At 41.3% G+C, this 21,296-nt stretch overlaps 1 protein-coding gene across 1 annotated transcript in view; it reads left to right on the forward strand.

Annotated features, from left to right (window-relative positions):
- The first annotated feature begins 1,572 nt into the window (after positions 1-1,572).
- The window catches only part of LOC306791164 (uncharacterized protein), a 39,831-nt gene continuing 20,107 nt past the window's right edge, over positions 1,573-21,296 (forward strand). The window contains exons 1-3 of the mRNA XM_079287795.1: positions 1,573-1,886; positions 4,790-4,837; positions 12,886-12,965. The gene's annotated coding sequence lies outside the window, so the exon portion shown is untranslated. The remainder of the gene's footprint in view (positions 1,887-4,789; positions 4,838-12,885; positions 12,966-21,296) is intronic.

Below are 21,296 nucleotides of genomic sequence, written 5' to 3' on the forward strand. Positions count from 1 at the left end.
TTGTAATCTTTGGTAAAAATACCAGACATTAGCTTTTAACCACTTCTTCAATGTGAGGATTTGCTCATTTCATTGTAAATTGAATCCCTTTAGGGTTTTGATTGTCAATTCAAAAACATGAACAGGTTGAAGGCATCACATTTTGCTCTGGTAGCTTGAGATAAGACGCTTTCATTATTTGTGACATTTTTACAAAAATAGTTGGATTAATCCTTGCAAGACTAATTATATAGTATGTCTCCAAAGCATTGCTTGATTTTGTTTTTGTGTTTTTTCTATGAGTGTAGTTTGACACTATGGAGAAAATACAGAAAATCCCAACGTTTTAATTATTGCTCTCCTTGACCCCAAAAAGTCATGTATTTATTTTCTGGTATGTAGGCTAACATGATATGTGGATTACCACCACCGTGTGAAACACTGCATCTGAAGCCAATGTGAGTTTATAAATGTCCATACACACACACACACATACACACAGAGCAGCCCTGTGCTCTCTATGTCAGCCCATCTAAGCGTCTTCCCCTCCCCCCTCTCAACATCTCTCTCCCCTTTTTTGTCCCCCTCGCCTTCTCCTTTTCCCTGCCGCCTGCTCTCTCCTTCCTGCTAGCACTATTTCAAGCCACTGCCTAGGAGAGAGAGAGAGAGAGAGAGAGAGAGGCAGAGACACACAGATGCGCAGTTAGAGGGAGAGAGAGAGAGAGAGAGAAAGAAAAAGAGAGGGGAGGGGAAAGCAAACAGGATTTAGAGTTCAAGTCCACGTGCAGAAAATAGGCTGAATAGAGGGGAGTCAGAGCAGAAAGGAAACCAGGAAAAGGAGCGGTAGGGGCAGGATACAAAGCACACAGTAGCTCTTTCTCTTCTTCTTTCTTCTTCGCTATTTCCTTCTTACAGAAAGAGAAGGTGTTAGCTGTGGAACAAAGGGGTGAAAAAATGAGAAAGCCCAAAATTTGAATAGCGTGAGCATAAAAATGACAAAAAATGTATTCCTATTCCTGCCCCCTCCTCTTTCCTCTCCCCACCGACACACTCCTCCTCCATCCCTCCCTCTTAGATATTTCTCCATGAACCCCCAGTGTCTCTCTCTCTCTCTCTCTCTGTCTTCTCGCTTTCTCTCTCCTCCCACCTCTTCACACACACACACACACACACACACACACACACACACACACACACACACACACTCCGGAGTCCTTCCCACTCCTTCCCCTCACGCGGGCTTACTATCCACTTCCAGTGGAGACCGCAACGAGCTCGGTTTTATTCCTTCTTTTCTTTTACTTGCCACTCTTTGCTTCGGTTATGCCCTCGTGTACGGAGGCACCATCACCCCTCCTATGCCTGGCGCCCCTGAAAAACGCAGGCCGTGGATTGTCCCTGCGTTAGAGCTAATGACAAACTGCTTGTCCTTTCCTGTTAGTAACAGTTTTTTTCTATTCTTTTGCAGTATTTTTTTTTCCTCAGAGCTCGACTTCTGTTTTCAAAACTATCTGCATGAAGCAGGAGCTGAGGGTTGAAGAAAAAGAAAAGAGTGTCCGATGAATGGACAGATTAAGGGGACAGAGGCAAAGAATGAGGAGAAAATGGAGAGCATGGTCTGCGGGAGAAAGCGAGAAAGACAGAGAAAGAGAGAGAGGTAGGAGAAAGAGTACCGGTACTGGCAAGAAAAACAGGAGGGGGAAGAGCAGTAGGGGATAAACTTAGGAAGGAGGGACGGCTGGATAGGAATTGGCAAAATCGCGGGAAAAAAAGAGAAAAAAGAAAACTCCAGAATGAGAAGAAACTGGACTTCTTGTCAAACTCAGACTTGCAGTCTGTGGTTGCATTTGCTTTTGCTTTTTTGACATGATTTTTCATCACTTCTCCGGTCACCCTCTCATTCATCTGTGAGTATACAGAATGTACATGTCCTTTTACTTTCCCATACATGCATCATCTCTGCCTTTTTAATATGTTTCTTTAAACCATTCTCCTCTCCCCCACCTTCACTTGACTACATTTTTCTTTCCTTCTTCTTCATTGCTAATCCCCTCATCCTGCTAATCTATCCCATCTCGTGCTCGACCTCTTTCCCTCTGTCGCTCTCTTTTTCCTCCTTCGGCCTCCTTTATCTTTGGTCATCGCTGTTCCCTTTGCCTCTCCTTGAAGGATTACCTCTGCTCACATTTAGATGAGGGCTTTGGAAAGGGATCACTGAGTGCACCCAGTTTTAGGGGGCCCATGCATGGGAGGCTAGCACATGAAGGAGGCAGGGTGTGTGTATTTCTGTGTGTATCTATCTGTATTAGTCATGTGTATCTGTGTCTGTGTGTGTCTGTGTGTGTGTGTGTTAGTATGTTGGTGTGTGATTTAGAGTTAACGAAGCCGGCAGTGGCGGACGGTCACTCCTGCTTACGCATGCGTACAATCAGGTTTCATATTCATGAAATGATTGTGGGATGGTGTTTGTTATAAAATGCACAAAAATGAAAGGTGATGTGTTAGAATGAGCCGAACACAGAGAGGCGAAAATACTGTAAGTACTGCAGGATTTCTTCTTCTTCTCTCATTGCGTATTTCACTCCTCCCATGCTTCTCCCCCTTTTTCTATGCCATCTTCCATCCGTTCATCCGGTTATCCCGAACCCGAATCTGACGGTCCGCCTGTAAAGACAAAACCCACGGTCCAAGATGTGGTTCGGTACCAACAAAAGATAAGTAGGGATTTGTTCCAGGGCGTAAACTAAGTAACACACCGGACTTCTCTTCAACAAGTTTTATTTTCATTTCCACAACCTGCGCATTTGGGCGAGATTACTTTTGTCTGATGTGGGGAAGTTACAGGTAACGACGGATTACTGCATGTATGCACTCTGCTATGTCGAGGTGTCAGACAGTAGTGGATTACATGAATGCTTTAGTGTACTGTCAGTAGAGTGAGCCTGAACAGTAGACAGAGGCATGTATCACAAGTCTGCTATCGTCCATTTGCAGTCCATCTGCTGTAACCTCCATCGAATATACCCTTTTCTCCTGCGGTATCGGCCTCAGATATCTCCTGGCATCTCTTTCCTTTCCCTTTTTTCCTCTCCCGTGTTATATCCCTGCCTGCTCTGTTTTTTATTTACATAGCCTCCTGTTATCTCTGCCCACATTTTCTCTATTACGTGTCATAGTTTTTATCTGAATCCACAATAATCCATTGGTATCGTTCCGAGGGGAGTGTGCCGAAACACCTTTTGATTGTTTGTGCTAGTTTTTGTCTTTATTGTCTGGTTTAATATCTTTGTTTGTCATCTGATTCCGAATAAAGCGAGGTTATTGAATGTATGTGAGGACGTGGACGTCAGAAAAAGTTTGATTAAAAACAGCGCAGTCATTTACAAAAATGCATACTGCCGTTATGGGTAAAAAAAATAAGCTAATTGTCGAGCGGAGGTCGTTAGATAACAGTTACTGGCTTAGTTGTCTAATAATATTCAGTGTCTAAATGTGTGCTGAATGAATTCATATGCAATGATTTGATTAATACACAATGATATGACATTTATAGGCAGACAGCATCGCTTCATTCTGTATTCAGCCAAGGGCGGAGGACGCTTTTGTTTAGTGGCGACTGGGCTCGACCATTCCACGACCTCCACTATAGCTCTGTAGAAAATGAAGGAAAATCATTTTTGGGGGAACCAAACTCCTGCAAAAAACACAAGAACGTTAGGAGAGATAAATCCCCCCCAGAGCCTTCGACTTGATCGTATTTGTTCTCAACTTTGACTTTTTTACGTTGCCAAACCTGCCCAGCACCTTTGAATCCACTCCTGATAGGATTGAATGGTAATGTCAGTGTAGTGGGACCCCCGGCTTATGAAACATTACTCAGACAGACCTGGTGTTATGTAATCTTACATAACTGAGGCCGCAGCTCAACAGGGTTGCGATCAGAGGCTCTGGAGGAGAAGCTATATGGGTCTGCTTATGGTATGAACTCACTGGCAGGGTCAACACACTCTGGGCCTTAAAGGGGAAGAGGCCCCGGCTGCATAAAGATACTGCAGCACTCACACACATGGACACCTAAAGGCTGAGGGAATAGAATAACCCCACCTATAGTAGGAGCGCTTTGCTGCAGACTGTCTCATTTACAGATGTTATGTACATTCCTGTGTAATTTGATTGAAATCAACCTCTTAATTTGATAATTGTTTTTTAAACGCTAACGTTTAAAGATAGCCTGCCCCAGAACTTGCGTATATCTGATGGGATAATATACTTCACACATTATGTTACATGTATTCACGGTGCTACAGTCCAACAGCCATGACCCATGATTCTCCACCAGCACTCTGTGAATCTCACATGTTTCTCATTCATAATTGATGACATTCAACCGCAGCATACATTAATGGATCGAACAGACCTCAGGAATTCCCATGCAAGCTGTCATTGTGTGTAGCTGGTTTGAATTTGTGCTGCTGAATTTGTGTTTTCCCAGCTGGAAACTGGCGAGTGCTACTACAACAGCCTAACGGGCCTGGAAGGAAATGTGAATAGTACAATGAAATGCCTGCAACGATCGGTTGTGTTGTAAAAAAGGAGGATTGAAAAACAATCTTGAAACATGGTTGAATATAGGATAAGGCGTGAATTTTAAGGGGAGAATGGGGGCTGGATTTAGGCTAGCTAACAGACAAAAGACAAATAATCCAGAATCAGTGCATGAATCCTATCAAACAATTCATGTTTTACAGAATACCTACAATTCTCAAAGTAATTGCAGCGGAAATAATGTATATGTATGTCTGTTTTTCAGGTTGAGCCTCTGAGAGAACTTTTTCATTGAAGACGTGATTTTTATCAGGTAAGGAAAGGAATTTACTTTACATTTATTTAATTCAACAAGGGTCCAGGATAAGCAACAGATTCTGTACTGTGTGTATATAAAGACTGAGACAAAACAAGTGCTTTACTGACTCGAGTTTTGCTTAATGGCACTCAGCAGTCAGGAACACTTGGTCAGCCATTTTAGTCTGTGGCCCGATCGAAACGTCGATGGACCATCGGAATAATTGAATTACTCTTCCCTGAGTCATTCTGTCGTGATTAACCTCCCAGATATGTGCTAACTGTGGGCCTACGTGAAAGCAGCAAGCATACAATCTTTCATTTTGCTGGCACGCCTATTCCAGTCAGTTTGGTGCAACACTGTTGGCTGTGACTTATCTTAGTAAGCAACAAGTGGAAGGGTCATCTGTTGGTCACGTCCCGATTATCAGATGTTGCTGAAAAGTGAGAGCGTACGGGCATAAAGAGCGGTCTGTGGTCTAACCTAGAAGCTCGCTTTGGAGATGCCTCACATTACATTTTTGTCTTTGTGCTGATGTCACCCCGATGCCCCCGGTCCAGCAGCAGGAGAATAAGAGCTACATTCTGCCTCTGTGACACAATAGAGCCCTTCTTGCCCTGATATTTTCACAATGTGTTTTTGCAAGGCCACATGCACACACAGACCGTTGATTCAGAGCAGGCTGAGCATTGCGCTTTACCTGATATTTCCATTCTTGTTGAAGCAGTTTGCGTCCACAGTCAGAATTAGCTCTGTAAATATAACCGCAGGTCATCAATTCAAATTTCCAAATTAATTGGCAGCTCACATCCAGTGTGAGGTCAGTGACAGAGAAGCCATATAAGCCACTGCAGTACAGTATGGTGGTGTGGCATGGGTTAACGTCTGAGGACCGGAGGAATGCGTTCGGGTCAACAGGGAGAATTCCTCAGTCTTGCGCGACTAGGTCACTGCACTGACGAGAGTCTGCCACCTATTTTAGCATGCGCATTGCCCTCTATCTTTATCTAATGCTGCCTGCCTGCCTTTCTCTCTCTTTCTCTCTCTCTCATCGTTTTTTCTCTGTCTGGCTCCAAATCTGTCCTTCTTCCTCCCCTTCCACTCCCTTCCTTTACATAATTTCCTCTTTTGTTCTTCCTGCCTGCTCTTTATTTGTCTCTGTCTCTCTCTTGTGACTCTTTTAGTTAATCTGTCCTTCACTCACGGCGTCTATTTTGCTGTTCTACTTTGCCGCATGTTTTTTTTCCACTCTTCGTTCTGTCTTTTATTTGTCCCCTTGCACTTTTATCTTTGTGTTTTTCATCTTCAAATATTAATGCCTCCAGGTATTTATACTCCAAATGTCATTATTCTGTCATTGTGGTTTATCCATCCTCCAACGCTTCAACTTCCTATCTTTTTTTGTTTTTTTTTGTGTCACGTATTTGTCTCCCTGTCTGTCTTTTTCTGCGGCACATTGAGTTCAGTGCTGCAGTTGCTTTCAAGGGGACATAGCGGGAAGACAGGGAAGTGAGACAAAAATGAAGTAGACGTATACATTCTTTATATGCTTGTGTATGACACTGGCATGCTTGTCATTAATGCAGTGCTGTGCATATGGTGCCTGGTGGTGCTGGTCATGTATGATTTATAGGGTGTGTTCCCACATACAGGCCAGGGGCTTTCATACTAGCTGTATGTATTCCTGGGTGAAGGAGTTTGCAGACTCTCACCTCTTCGTTGGCTGACAGCGGGGGTGACAGACAGACCCCCAGGTACAGGAGTGTTTCCGCTGCTGGCAGATGTGGCGATTTGACACAGTCTGAGCCTCGCACACATGCTCACTGAATGGAAGCACGTTTCTCCCTTTTACACCAATGTGGACTGTGCACAGCCGTATACCCCATGCAGAGGGGTATTGGCAGCCACATCTGGAGATTCACTTATCCTCTTGTTCGTCTGTACTCTCTACATCCATACACATATAAATTACTTGTGGAATACCTGGCTCAAATATTTCATGATTTATTGTTTCACTTTACTTTACAAGTTGTTTCTTTTGTATACTTTTCCTATCTGAACTATTCTATCATGCTAGATCGTTGACTGTTCTGTCATCCCCATCTTGGAGAACATTTAGGTCAAAACTAGAGGAATTTGAATTCCATAAAAGATGATAGACAGATTAATCTTTTAAGCAACAATTCACTGGTTCCAGCCTTTTAAATGTGACATTTTTTTTGTCTTCTTCGTCTTCTTTGGGCTTTGGGAAAATGCGATTTTTCACTATTTCTAAACATTTCATTGGCTAAACTGTAAATTGATTAATTGAAAAACAAATTGACAAATTAGAAAAAGTTGCAGCCCTAACACATAAGAAAATGTTTAATGCACTTTACTGTGATTGACACCGTACTATAAATATTCTGTCATGCTACATTTTTAACTCGAATGTCATGGTCATCTTGTCGTCCGTTTAAGGTTAAAACTGAATTGTTAAATGAAGAGTTTAGTTCCATAAAAGACATTCAACATTTCAGAAACTATGACAAAGTAATAACTTGTAATGAAATGCATGCTACACTAAAATAATTTCACTCTCAACTATGTGTGAGTCTGAACTAGTTTAGGTCATACAAATCTCCAAATTGGATTTACAGAGAATTCTCAGATACAGCTCTTCAAGTGCTATTTTATTCATCTCTGACACCACGCGTGTTACTGTGTGTCTGTGTTCGCTGTCGAGCACCTGAAGCCCTTGCAGTTTGAGACAGTGAGGGGAGGTCAGACGTGAGTAATAGCAGTGACTGATGATGTCACAGACAGCATTGCGCCGCTTCAGCTGCCCCCTGTGACCCGGCTTTAGGATGGCGGCAGCAGCGCGTAAGCACCCGTGGGTAACACACGCCAAAGCACATTAGAGGCAGGGAGCTGGAGAGAGGCGGGGATGGAGCACACAGAACATGGCTCAGGGGGACAGAGAGAGAAAGAGACAGTCAGAGAGACAACGGGAGACAGAAAGAGAGGAGGGGAGGCTTTCACATTAAAGAGGAGAGACAGGAAGAAAAGCTGAGAGACATTGGTCATGTTTGCCTCTCCATGCTTTTTTCTTTTTTTTTAGCAGACTGTCTGGTTGGTGGTGATGTTCGGCATCATGGCCTCAGGTATCTCTCACTGTCTCTCACTGTTTCTCTGTTGGTTTTACTTCCTCTATCAAATAAATGTCGTCTTTGCATGAAAAGAAACAAAACCTTGATATACCGTAGACAACAATTTTGATTATCAATCAATTTATGTCCCTTATCGTGGAAAAATGCATCACATCTGCTGGTTCCAGCTTATCCAAACATGTGGAGTTTCAGATTGTCTCTCTCTGATATTACAGTTATTTGAATATCTTTAGTTTTGAACAGACAAAACAGGCAGTTTTTGCACCTCCAACCTGCCAAATACAGGGTAAATTGCAGATAGGTTTCCTTTGTGTAAGAAATCTTATTCTGAACTGTAATTCTTGACTTGACTCAGGTTGCAAAGGGTACAAATTGTAGTGTAAGTTCAACAAGGGTGAAATGAGTGACAGTGACTCACCACATCTTCAAATCATCACGTCTGATAGATTGACTCAGAGAGTGACCGTCGCTGGCTGCAACCGGTCCCTTCTTTGCTCCAGTGGGTCCATCAAGTGCTCCAAAATATGCAGTTTCTGATGATTCATATGAAGTGATGGCAACATGTATGTAGCACAGAGAAACATATTGAAGGACAATATGATTTGTGATCTAAAATCTGGCAAATAGAAAAATTGTTGCTTTGATGCATATTAAGTGAATGTACATTATTAGTGCAGCCAAATGTCCCACCAGAACAGGAAAAAAAGCAACTGTTCACAATAAAATAACACCTAGATTATATATATATATATATATATATATATATATACTGTATATATATTACATATCAGATTATAGTTTACATGGTGAAATGAAAGTGCCTGTTATATTTGAAGTGATTCTCTTCAAATATGTTCAGTGTGCAAATAATAAAACTGCCAGTCAACAACTGTGTGATAGTATTCAGCAACCCCACCGCCATTCATGCTTCTCTTTCAAGGCCAAATCGTGAATTATGGGTAATGCATTGCTATATGTATCTCTTCAATTAAACAATATCACTTATAGCATGCAGAACTTTGCCTTTAGAGATACTGCACTTACAGTTAACCGAGGCTTTCATCATTGAAATCCATCTCAAGAGCCGAGGAACCTTGTGCAGGAAGTGGAGAGCGCCCGTTAAGAAAGCACTCAGCATCCATGACATGTGTTTGTTTTCGCCACTATCACTTCAAAGTCTCATTGAGTTCCGACTCCCAAATGGCTCTTGATTCTTTGATCTCATTGCCGAGCAGATACTCAAAGCAAGGAAATCTCAGAAAAGAAATTTCAGCATAGGTATGATATATATATATATATATATATATATATATATATATATATATATATATATATATATATATATATATATATATATATATATATATATATATATATATATATATATATATATATAATTGAGATAATGAATGATATATTATAAAGTCAATTTCGCAAAAAATATAAATGAGTATAAATACACACAAATACTTAAAGCTGGAGTGGGGACTTCTACAAATATATATATATATATCAACCAGAGTGAGAGACCAGAGTGACGGAGCAGATAGCTATGGCTAAGGCGGAAAATCCTAAATGGCATCCAAGGAAAGTTTCTGGAGTGGATGCTCCAGATAAATAAGAAACTCATCATTCAGAGGAATGATTAAAGTAAAAAAAGAAAAAAGAGATTGACAGTGAGGACAAACGCTCTTGGGGGCGGGGGAAACGCGGCGAGCACACCTTCAGGCATTCGTCGTAAGCACGCTGAGACAGTGTTTGAGGGGGAGACTCTTTTTAAGAAAGGTCCAAGAGGCTGATATCGATACTGCTGTACTCCATCGCCTATGTATTGCTCCGCTCAAAATAACATTCTCAACAATAGAAATTTGATACTCGATCAAATCTCTGGGGATTTCTCGATCACAGTCTAGACCATTATAGTTGACCGGTATGTCATATTTCAGCAGAGGACCCGACATGCGCGCGACAAGAATACAGCCTCACCCGAGCGTCTTTTCCTACATCCATTGTTGAGCAAAAACAGCTGTTTGAAGACGTCAACTTCAGGTCACATTATGGTTATTTTGTGACATTATATTGACCAAAAAACAGGGAGTTTAAGTGAAAAGGTCACAATGATATCCTCGGTAGCCTGAGATTAAGAATAGAAGTGAAAGGCTCAAAGTTGCCTGTGCAGACAGTGGCAGATTGTTGTGTTGTGAGATCTGGGCTTTGAGGTTTGTTTATTCACAGCCATGACTCTCTCACCTCAGTCATCAACATATTCGATTCTAACAATCACATACTTTCACAAAGCACAATACTAAAATGCTCTAATATTAGAAAAATGTTGATTATTGCCAGCTCCATGAAGCATTACAAGTATGAAAACTATTTGAAAGCGTGGATTAAAAATGGGAAATACTTAATAAGTCATACAGAGAGGTAAATTATTTTGTTCAGGCATCATTTTTTAAAGCGCCGTTTAAAAAAAATACACCAAAGTGAAACAAATATGTAACTTTATTTAACCAAGAAAGGGTAGAGATAAAAAAAAGAAGAAGAATTGAAGAAAAAGAAGCACCGTCCAGTCTCCCTTCACACCACCAGTGATGCAGGAATGCCGGGCTCGTCTCCGGTGCATCGCTGCTCACATGTCTCTCTCTCTGTTTTCTCTCTACCTTGCCTAACCATCCGTTTTAACCGTCAACGACCTCAAATCACTGAGGTTTTGCTGTAGAAATGAGTGGTCTTTCCCACGTGTACAGTTAGTCGCTGTGCTGCTGGTAGCACATCACCTCTCCAACCCTCCATCACCCCTCCCCCATCTCCTCCTCTGTGGCGCATCACCCCACTCACTCGCTTTTCAGTCTCTCCTTCTCTCTCCTTCACTCCCTGGTTTAATATTGATCTGAATTCATTTGTTTCCTATTGATCTGCCACTCCACCCTCTGCCGCATTGAACAAACACAAGGACACACACAATGCGCACACAAGCCTCAGACACGCACATGAAGATGCAGCACATGAAGATGCAGCACATGCGCGTCTCAAACAAGTCTCACGTGTGCACACACACATACACACAAAGAAAAAAGGCTCAAAACGCTCATTTACCAACCTGTTATACGAGAACTGATTTAAAGGTTAATATGCCCACAAACACACACACACACACACACACACACACACACACACACACACACACACACACACACACACACACACTGCAGACAGACACAATCGCAATTGCACACTCTTTATTTGTCAGAGGGTGAAAACACAAAGGTTTAGAGAGGTCCCAGCTCCAGCATCAGACAAGCTAATGACATACAAAGGAACCTGGATTCCATATTGATCCAACACCTCAGCAGTAAGATGAAAACGCAGACAGTCTAGGGCGGGCTCCGGCAGACGACACAATTACAGCTGCAGTTAATTTCTCAGCTTTTTCTCAATTGTACTCTGAGTTATTAGCACAATAAATGGCAATTGTTCGGCCGAGGTGTCATTCGTGGCAGCAATTGTGTGTTTTTTGAAAGCCCTTCTTAGTCTTTAGAATAAAATTAGCAAATGGAAGTCCGTCAAGTTTAAGGCGGCACTATGTTCATTGATGGGCTTTGCAAACACTGCATCATAAGGAAAATGTAAGAATGAGATGTAATGTATAAAAAAGAAAAACACAATTATTATTCTATTCTGAACATGAAGGCGTATGTGAGGATCACTCAAAATAGACTACACTGCTCATGTTCATGGTAATGAAGGAGCATGTCACCCAGTGCAACAGTTGGGCTCATTAAAGTGTCTTTAATAGTTTTTAGAGAACAATGTGACACAGAAGAATACGATTTTAGGCTTTATAGCTACAACAGAATTAATGATCGTCACTAGGGTCAATATAGAGTCTGTTTCGGTTTACTCTTTTCATGGGAACTTATTGATGACAACAAAAGTAAAGAATACCACCAGCTTTGTCCTTTAAGGTTCAACGCTTAATTCATTCATCCTTTGTCTTCACTAGGATGTGACAGTTTGACCAACCTTTCTTGCGGCTCAACCAGCCACTCCAATTTGCCATGACACCAGACTGATTCTCCTGCCCTCTGACCTCCTTTCAGGACATGCTGTGTTCAGTCATCTCCAGCAGTGGCTTGAGGTCAAAGGGTGGGGGGGGGGGGGGGGGGGGGGGGGGAGAAACAAGGGGGAGAGACGGTTTCCTCTCAATAAAATTTGATAAGATGCACCACAGGCAATTCTCGCTCTCCCTAAGTGCATGCAAACAGGAACACGGAGGCCCATAGATATACGTACATGTACACGTGTGGGAATTGATGAGCGCACACCAACACAAAAGCCTCACATCTCCGTCTCTGTTGTCTTTCATTGTGTTGCAGTGTCATAATTATTGCATTTGTTTCGCTCACTGTTGTTTAATTTATGATGTCGAACTGTGTTTTCCAGCATTATTAATGTATTATTCATCACCGTTGACTTTAACCGTCTCGGCTGTAAATGTATTTTTGTACCACCCGCTCATTCATGCATTGTTGATGGCACAGTATTCATTCTCACCATTATCTCCCACTTTGTTAATCCATTTCATACTCCACGCACCATGTTTGATGCTTCGCCCTTCATAAATGCTCGCTTCTCTATTCATTTCTTTGTGCTGCCGAGTGCTTCATCTCTAATCAGGGATTGGTCCATTATGGTTTCATTGTCTCCGAGAATTCCCTCATACTTGAGTCCAGGGTGTTTTTTTACCGGCACTACTTGTTTATGTGGATAAAAGCCCAGATACGGTTGTGTCTGGGTGGCTGACTTTATTTATTTACTTGCTCCCAACTTCATGGCTCAATGTGTTTATTGATGTTCCCCTTCCTATCCTGTGGTATGCTAATAATCTGCATGATGCTCTGCTGATTTCAGGAATGCCGTGGTCAACCATACAAGCTCCCCAGTGAGAGGAGAGCCATGGGAAAAGCCTCAAACTAGTTCTCGGTTGTGAGGTAAATGCTTTGGCAACATCTGTTTCTTCCTTTTTATACCAACAAAGACTCTTTGAATCTGACTGAAATAGAGATGGTGAGCGTCAGCTCCAAGTATACAGAGAGACGCTAGGACTTCCATGTCTCTGAGCCTCTCTTTCTGTCTCCTCCTGTCTCTTTAATCTGTACTCTCATCATAAAACACAAGTTTCTTCCTATTGACAATGCGTTTTGATGCAACATTGTAATATCTCAGCCACTATACACAGACTAGTTCCTGACTGTTAGCTATCACACACACTACAACCTGTTGAAAGAAGACCAAATCGGAGCACCAGCATGTATATAATTTAAGAACATTGTATATGGAACTCGCATAACTGTTTGCATGATTAGCAGTCATACACGTATACACACTTTCCCCTCTTCTACTCATGCACACACATCTTGGCCGACACTACCCAGTAGCCATTAACAACAGTGCCCTAGCAACCATTGGGCATCATGCCAAGCCGCTGAGGTTGCCTGGTACCGTGTTCCCATGGCAACATTTTCTGCCTTTTGTAAATAAGGTACAGGGAGAGTGAAATGGGGGGATTTGGGAGGAATCGCACCACCGAATCTCAACCTATCTTGAGGAAACTAATGATTTATAGTGTGTGAGTCGTGGATACTTATCCTGGCCTTGCACTGAGCTGAGGAGGGGCGTGGTATCCACAAGGATCTATATAAATAAAGTTATTATTATTATTATCTCATCTCCAAGTCCTCGTGACACACTGTCAGATCCAGCATGTAGTCTTAGTCTTCCTTTGTCTTCTGGTCTTTAGATTACTTCTTATAAATATAATTGGGAAAGTAATGATCACACTCTCCTGTAGACTCCCTGGAAGTTAAATCTGAATTTTGGACATGTTTTCTGACAATTTATATAAAAATTGTATTCATCTATTTGTTCTTTTCTCATCATCTTGGATTGATTTGTAATAGTTTCTTTTTAGAACTCTATTCATTCAGAAGCCATTGTGTTTTCCTACACAGTGTGTGCTCTTCTGTAAAGTCAAGCGAACCTTCAGCGGTCCTTGGTCCAGAGTTTGAGAAGCGCTGTCTGAGGCCTGCATTCCTGTTGAGCTGGCACTCGCCAGACGATTCATAGCAGCGGTTAACAGTTTATTTGCTGTCACCGGGCAGATTTCACTCCTCTGTGCCCCTACATTGTTGGGGTGGCGCCATAGTCTCTGTGCGTCACTTCTCAAAGACAATGAGTGGTGGAGAGTCACCTGAAGTCTTTGTTTTGTCGAAGCAGCAGAGCCTAAACGTCTTAAAGAAAAGGTTTCTCTTCAATTGAAAAGAAATGTCTTGTTGCGAGGCAGATGTGTGCTTGATTTCAGTAATTATCCGTCATTATTATCTCTCCAGTTAGTCCATGTCTTTTTGTTCTTGTTTTTCATGTGAAACACCATGAGGTCTTTGCCATTTGATGGCTTTCCTCTGACAGGCCATTGTTGTTAAAAAATTAATTTGTTTCATATAAATTTTGAATATTGAAGAACAGAATGCAGATGCTCTCTAATCTTGCAATTGATTGGGTCAGAACCGCCATGTATCCATATGTTTTACATTTAGTTAGTTGAAAACAGGAATAAGATTTCAGATTTCAAGTTTTTACTTCTATTTATTTTTCAGATTAAGTATCTGTCGTATTTTTTACATCCAATTCGTAAATTATACATTTAAAAAAACAATACTGTTAATTTTCCACAAGGAAATTAACTGTTGTTTCTTGGATACGTTTATTCTAATTCATGTGCCTTAACTCACAGTTCAAAAAATGAATCAAAATATTAAGCCCTCTTATCAAAGAAGCAAATAATCTGAACATTTGTAGAGATTTTGTTGTTGACTTAATGGAAAACTTTTGGCTGCCAGTTTTCATACATACATACATATGCAATGGATATTTTCCTACTAAACTATTAAACTATTATTTAAGTTTGATTATTTTAGCAGTAACGACTGACAAACGATAAGTCATTGCTCAGTATTGTCTCAACTGTTTTGCAAGATTAAACCATTCAATTTATAAACTGAACTCCCCTCAAACTTACTTTAAGAGGTTTTACAAGCCTGATGTATGAACTGGTTCTGATTAAATAAGCCACTTAAACGTTACTTTTATTTTTGGCTGATTAAATAAAAATATATATATCTAGTTCTGCTCAGCAACAGATGTTTTTTCCAGTATTGTGTTGCAATACAAAACCTTCTAGTGGCCATCTTGGTATTTGCCAGTTAGTTCAGCACTGTCATTATCTTGTTCCTCACGGGCCTAATACAACGTTATGAGTGATTACAACGGCTACAAATAACGGCGATTATTGTATTGCAGAAGGGGCATCATCAATATTTGGTGATTTAGGCGTTCCTTGGTATATACTTTGGCTCAACCTGATTCATTTGTTTTCACTCTCTCAATAGGCCAAACTGTAATCCCCACAAAGCTTCATCTGACCCGACACCAGCCCGGGTCTGGGCTTATGCACAACCCTGGCCTCCAGTGCAGGGGCTTCCCACCAGACATTGGCACACAAACACACCCAGGCAGATTGGCAAAGAGCTGGTATTGGCACAACCATGCCGCATTCATGCGTGATCCGACTTCGAATGAGACGGTGAGAGAGGTTTGAAAAGGGGAGGAGCAGAATCAAGGGCAACAAGGAGGGAGACTTAGATGGTATGAACAGGGAGAATGTCTAAGAAAAAAAAAAGAAAATACTTGTAAAGGATTTTGAGGCGTGAAATGTTCAGTGATGGAGGACAAATAAGAGGCACCAAGAGAGGCGGGAGGACGGCCAAAGAAAGAAAATGAAGGGTAGGCGGAGGGTGGGCTTTTAGCATGGCAGAGGGCAGTGGAGACAGGCGAGGTGAATGGGTTTGTGTTTGGAAGCTGGCCAATAAAAAAAAATAAAACATCTATGTCTCTATTAAGCATATGTTGCTGCCGTATCTTTTGAAGTTCACACTTAGTTGGCTCATTTTTTATTTAATAATGGTTAAATGTTGAATCTTTAGCTCTGTTACAAGTTAAAGACTGCTTACAAATGGCTTTTATGTCCATAATGTAATTGAACAAGACCCAGCGCAGCCATTTATCATCTGGCACACGTTTACCTGTGCTACGCAGCACATATTAAAACGCAGTTATCGTCCTGGCAGTTAATAGAGCGAGTTCCCTTTCGAGGAGTCAGTGTTCTACCACTTTTGTGTTTTGAGTCCAGCTTCATCGGTGAGACTCCAGACATACAAGACTTCAAGGTTGTATTTTTGGTGCATTGACCGAGCTGAATAGGGGGCCAAGCAACTCAGCTGCACAGCAGCTATCAAGTAATCAATGAGTCATTGAGGCACACAGGAGGAGTGTCAAAACACAGCCATTGACTGCTAACAACAGCCAATTTGCAGTTTTTGCAGGAGATCACCTCGGCGAGATGTCGAATGTGTGGGTGCGGCTCATTGTTTATTGGGTATGAGAAAGATTGACTGGATTGTGCTGTTACTCCAAATTGTCAGCCAATTACTCACCCATTAGATCCCCTTTGTTGTATTGGAAACTGCTCTCAAATGCACCAATGTATGCATTACCCAGAATGTACCTTATTAAACAGTGCAAATCAGCTTATAATGTTTTAATGTGACGAGCTATCTGACACCATTCCTGAGATTCCGAAACATGAACAGCACACAATCTGGATAAAATACTACAGTTATCTTTATTTACAGTTAGACAATGTAACGTTTTAACAACAGAAATTGAGTCTGACTCATTCAGTCATGCACTCACTCTTATTCAGCCATTCTATGGCTGAGAGGAAGCATGGTCGTGTCTACAGGCATCATTAACTCTCCCTCTGCAGCACTGCTTGTGTGCTTTGCATCTGTGGCACCGCTTTGCCCTTGTTAATGTTAAGACCTGAGGGCGGTGACGTGTTGTTCACTGCTGCCACTATTCTGTGAGGTAACACTTGACGATGATCCTTATGATGGAGTTTTCCATTTTTAAGTGTCATAGCTTTTCAAAGAATATTTTTCTTTTTGTGTCACAGTCGAAAGAGAAGAGAGGGAGAGAACTTGCACATATGGTTCAGGATAACGGTCTCAGAATACTTCAAATGAAACGGGAAGAAAGTATTTCATTAATAAAATAACTTCAGAGAGTTCAGACCCTTCCTACGTTCACAACTCTGCACACCTGGCCACGTGATTGCTGGATTGTTTCAGAAAATTACAAACATTTTATGTGCAAATTCCCCCCCGAGTCTTTTGGACAAGGCGTTTCAGACAATCCAACAATCACTTCATTTGAAGCATAGACAAGGGAAGACCAATTTATTTTTATAGCACCTGCCAACAACAAGGCAATTCAAAGTGCCCTACATAAGAAGCCATTAAGACAAGAAAATATAGAAACACAAGTCAACATATAAATGACAGCATACATACAAGATAAAAAAATAAAACACTATATTATGACATCATGACTATAGCTTACATTGTAGTTACAGTGCAGTGATTTAAATGAATTAGGCAGTAGAAAACAGAAAATGTATTAGTTAGTAATCTTCAAACTTCACATGAATGTTTTTATCAGATACTTTTGCACCATCAAAAGGAATGGACTATGTTTAAAACAACATATGATATCGTATATTACAGAGCTGAAACTTTTAGTCAATTAATCAATTGTAGTCATTTTTCAAGCAACAATGCCTTACTGTTCCAATCCTCCAATGTGATTGTTTGGTACTTTTTTTGTTTGTTTTAAATGATGGCAAACTGTGTTTGGGTTTTGGAGAGTTGGTCAGACAGAACAAGCAGTTTGAGGATGTCACCTTGAGCTGTGGTTTTCACTATCACGTGACATTTTATAGGCAAAACTTTCCATTGAAAAAACAACCAACTGCTTTAATGATAATGACAATAAAACGTCAGTAGTGGCTTTAATGTATCATTAAATCTTAAGAATATTTGTGGTTAAATGTCTTGAGTTAATATACTACCATAGACAAGTGTTGCTCCTTCAGCCCGCTGAAAGTGTGATATATAATATCAGCCTTCTTCAGACACCATGGCACGATAGGAATCTAACTATTGGTTCAGTAAAATGAAAACAGAAGAGGAGTATTCGACTTTAACCTCAGAATGACAATGAAGTTTGCTCAGTAGTGCTGAATCGAGTCTTTGAGGAGAAGGAAGATTCCACCGGCTCCAGTTGCAGAAATAGGTCATGCAGACGCCTACAGTAAGCAACTGCAGGTTAAGTGCTTGCCTTTGTATTCAGCGGCAGTAATGGTCTGCCTTGGCCTGTGGTGGGGGGTGGGGGTGGTCTATGTACTGAGTATACCCACAAGAGGGAGACAAGTCCACAACATGTTTTCTCGTGCATTTTCTCCAGCCAGCCTCAGCTATTATTTCTTTAAATTCCAACAGTATCACAGTATTAATCTTTAATATTGTAGACACAGACCAAGATATTTCCGTATCTTTTTTTATAACGTGGTAATCTGGAAAATAGCTTCATCATAAATATATGAGATTATGAATGAAATGAGACGTAGGCAAGCGGCAGATATACATAGACAGACAGAAGTAAAAGACACAGAAGACGAAGTATGGAAGAAGAAGAAGAAACTCCAACGCTGACCCTGCTCCGGTGCGCTGCAGTGTGAGGTAGTTGGTTGTATGGTTTCGCATCATAAACAGCCTGGAGATAACTGTACAACCTTCTAGCTTTCCCTGCGGTGTCGCCCAGACTTCAGACGAAGGACACCGCTCTTTATGTCTCTTAAAGTGGTAAGTTCAAAGACGGACCCGAACAAGGAACAACATTTACGTTTTTTAAGGTTACAGGCAAGCCATTTGAATCATTTTAACTATTTAACCAGAACAATTTATATTGAACATGGCAAAGGAATACAGCAAATCAAAGAGTGTTTCGGGCTGTAGTTAAATTATTCAATGAGGGTCCAAATTGATTTAAGTATAATACAGCGTGTTCCCTCTATGTTCTCTCACCATGTCTTTCTTTTACCTCTTTTTTCAACATGGTCTGTTTTCCTTAAAGATCTGATGGATGTCTTTTACAGTGCTGGACAAAAGAGCTGCACTAACAGTCACTACCATAGAGACCACATCCATTACCGAATCTAAAACAATTTAACATTTCTCCTTCAACAATTTTCCAGCCCATAATTATAATAATAAAATAATAAAAACAGCAGCAAAACAGTTTCTTCACTGACTTTAAATCTAATACATTTGAAATAGTAATCAGGTTTTGCTGTTGAGGTCCAGCTAATCCAGACATCAATATACCCACCTTGCTCTGCAGGGCTCTTTGATATGTTATTTGGTGCAGTCCAATAGAGCCAACTATCGATAGCGCTTTGCTTCTTTGCATTCTTAGCAGCCCGTGCAAAAAAAACACCTGACACCTCTTAAGGCGACATTATGCTGGAATGTGATCGAGAACGTTAAAACCAGGAAAACGAACCTATAAAGAACTCCTATTTAATTGTGGGTCAGGGGCATTTTTGCTGTCTGTAAAGTAAAACATCAGGTTGCACTGTGTTTTCAACAGTTTGAAAATATGAAATTTAAACTGCAATATGTTATAACCTTGGCCTTTTTATGGAAATCGTAATGGTTTAATTACATATTGTACAAATATGAAGCATTTTATGGCCAAAAGGTTTCTAGTTCTTGTTTATTTTTTGAAAGCCCTCCGTGTGCATTCATTCAATCGACATACAAATCTCCAAAGTGAACGATCTGTACACGCTTGCTGCTCTCTGTAGTCATGGTAGATAATGACAGTGTGCCTAGACGTTAGTATCAATGTGTCCTGAAGCACGAGGCTGTATGTGAACTTGCTTACCGCCTCCTTCTCCTCCCTGCAACCCCCCAACCAGCCCCCACCCGCTCCTCGCTCCTCGCTCCCCACCAACCCCACCCCCCTCTGTCCCCCAGTGTGTCTGGCTAGTGGCTCAGACACTCAGTATCCGCATTGCGTTGCAGTGCGAGGAGGGGAAAAAAGAGCATATATCAGCAATCTCTGCCAAGCGCTGCTCTTTTCCGTACGCACACAAAGAGACGACTCCTCGGCATGTTCCAACTCAAGAGGCAACGCATCCGTCACAATAGAGCTGCTTGCCACCCGCTATTTTATGAAATGTGACCACTTACTGCACGTTTTTTAATTTAATGCTAACATTTCACACATAATGTTGATTTTTTTTCTTCTTTCTATTAATAGCTCTATTTTCTTGTTAATGTATCTTTAGTTTATTGTACTATATCACTTCAAGCATGCATACAATTAAAAAAATTGCATTTTCTTATTGCAATTTTCACAACATTTTAATTTGTAATTGTGGGAGTTTTTTGTTAAAGATGCAAAGTTGCATTGTTGATTGTTGTTAAATGTTACGCACCTCCCGTCATGTCAAATTCCTTGTATGTTCAACATACAATGGCAATAAACGGTTTCTGATTCTGATTCTGATTCTGAAAAGTTCAGCTGTGTGATTTCACAATCTCTAATGACTCACTTATTACTTGCCATGTGATGGGAGGATATCCGGGAATTAGTGCAACATCGGCAGATAGATTGATACGCAATGAATTGTGCAGATAGCAGACTGTTGTGTTAATGAAATATGGAAGAGGAGCAGCAGTGTTGTGGTCAGAACGACTGGGAGGTTAATCACCTTTGGGCTTGCTGTGGCTTTGATCCTCATGCTGTGTAAAATCCACAGCCTCCGTCTGCGAGCTCCCTCCACCGCCTTCTCTCCCCCGTTCCCTCCCTACCTCACACACCAACAAACACACTCTCTCTCTCTCACACAGATGCGTAAGTGCACAGCGGTGCACAAGAACATGCACGCACACACACCTCACACACGTGCACCTCCCTCCGGACACGTTGGCACTCTCTTCTCCAGATGCACGAATGTTCAAACACACACTAACAAAGTAATAGACACCCATTCAGAGACATCGTGTGAACGTAGACTGCAAGATGGGCAAGACGATGTCTTGTCACGCCTGAAAAAAAATGTAAGGGGTTACAGTGGGAGAGGGAGAGGGTGAGAGACGAGGAGAGGATCAAAATGAGGGGAAGGGCTGAGACAGAGTGGGGGGAGGCGGGGACAGTGATAGAGAGTGTTCAGGCAAGAAAGGAAGAAAGAGCGATAGCTGGAGATACTGCATGCTTGCATAAGTGTGTGTGTGTGTGTGTGTGTGTGTGTGATGTATGTAGGTGACACAGATTTATGATAGAGGGGGTCATAGATG

Source organism: Melanostigma gelatinosum (genome assembly GCF_949748355.1).
Source record: "Melanostigma gelatinosum genome assembly, chromosome: 17".
NCBI classification, from domain to species: Eukaryota; Metazoa; Chordata; class Actinopteri; order Perciformes; family Zoarcidae; genus Melanostigma; species Melanostigma gelatinosum.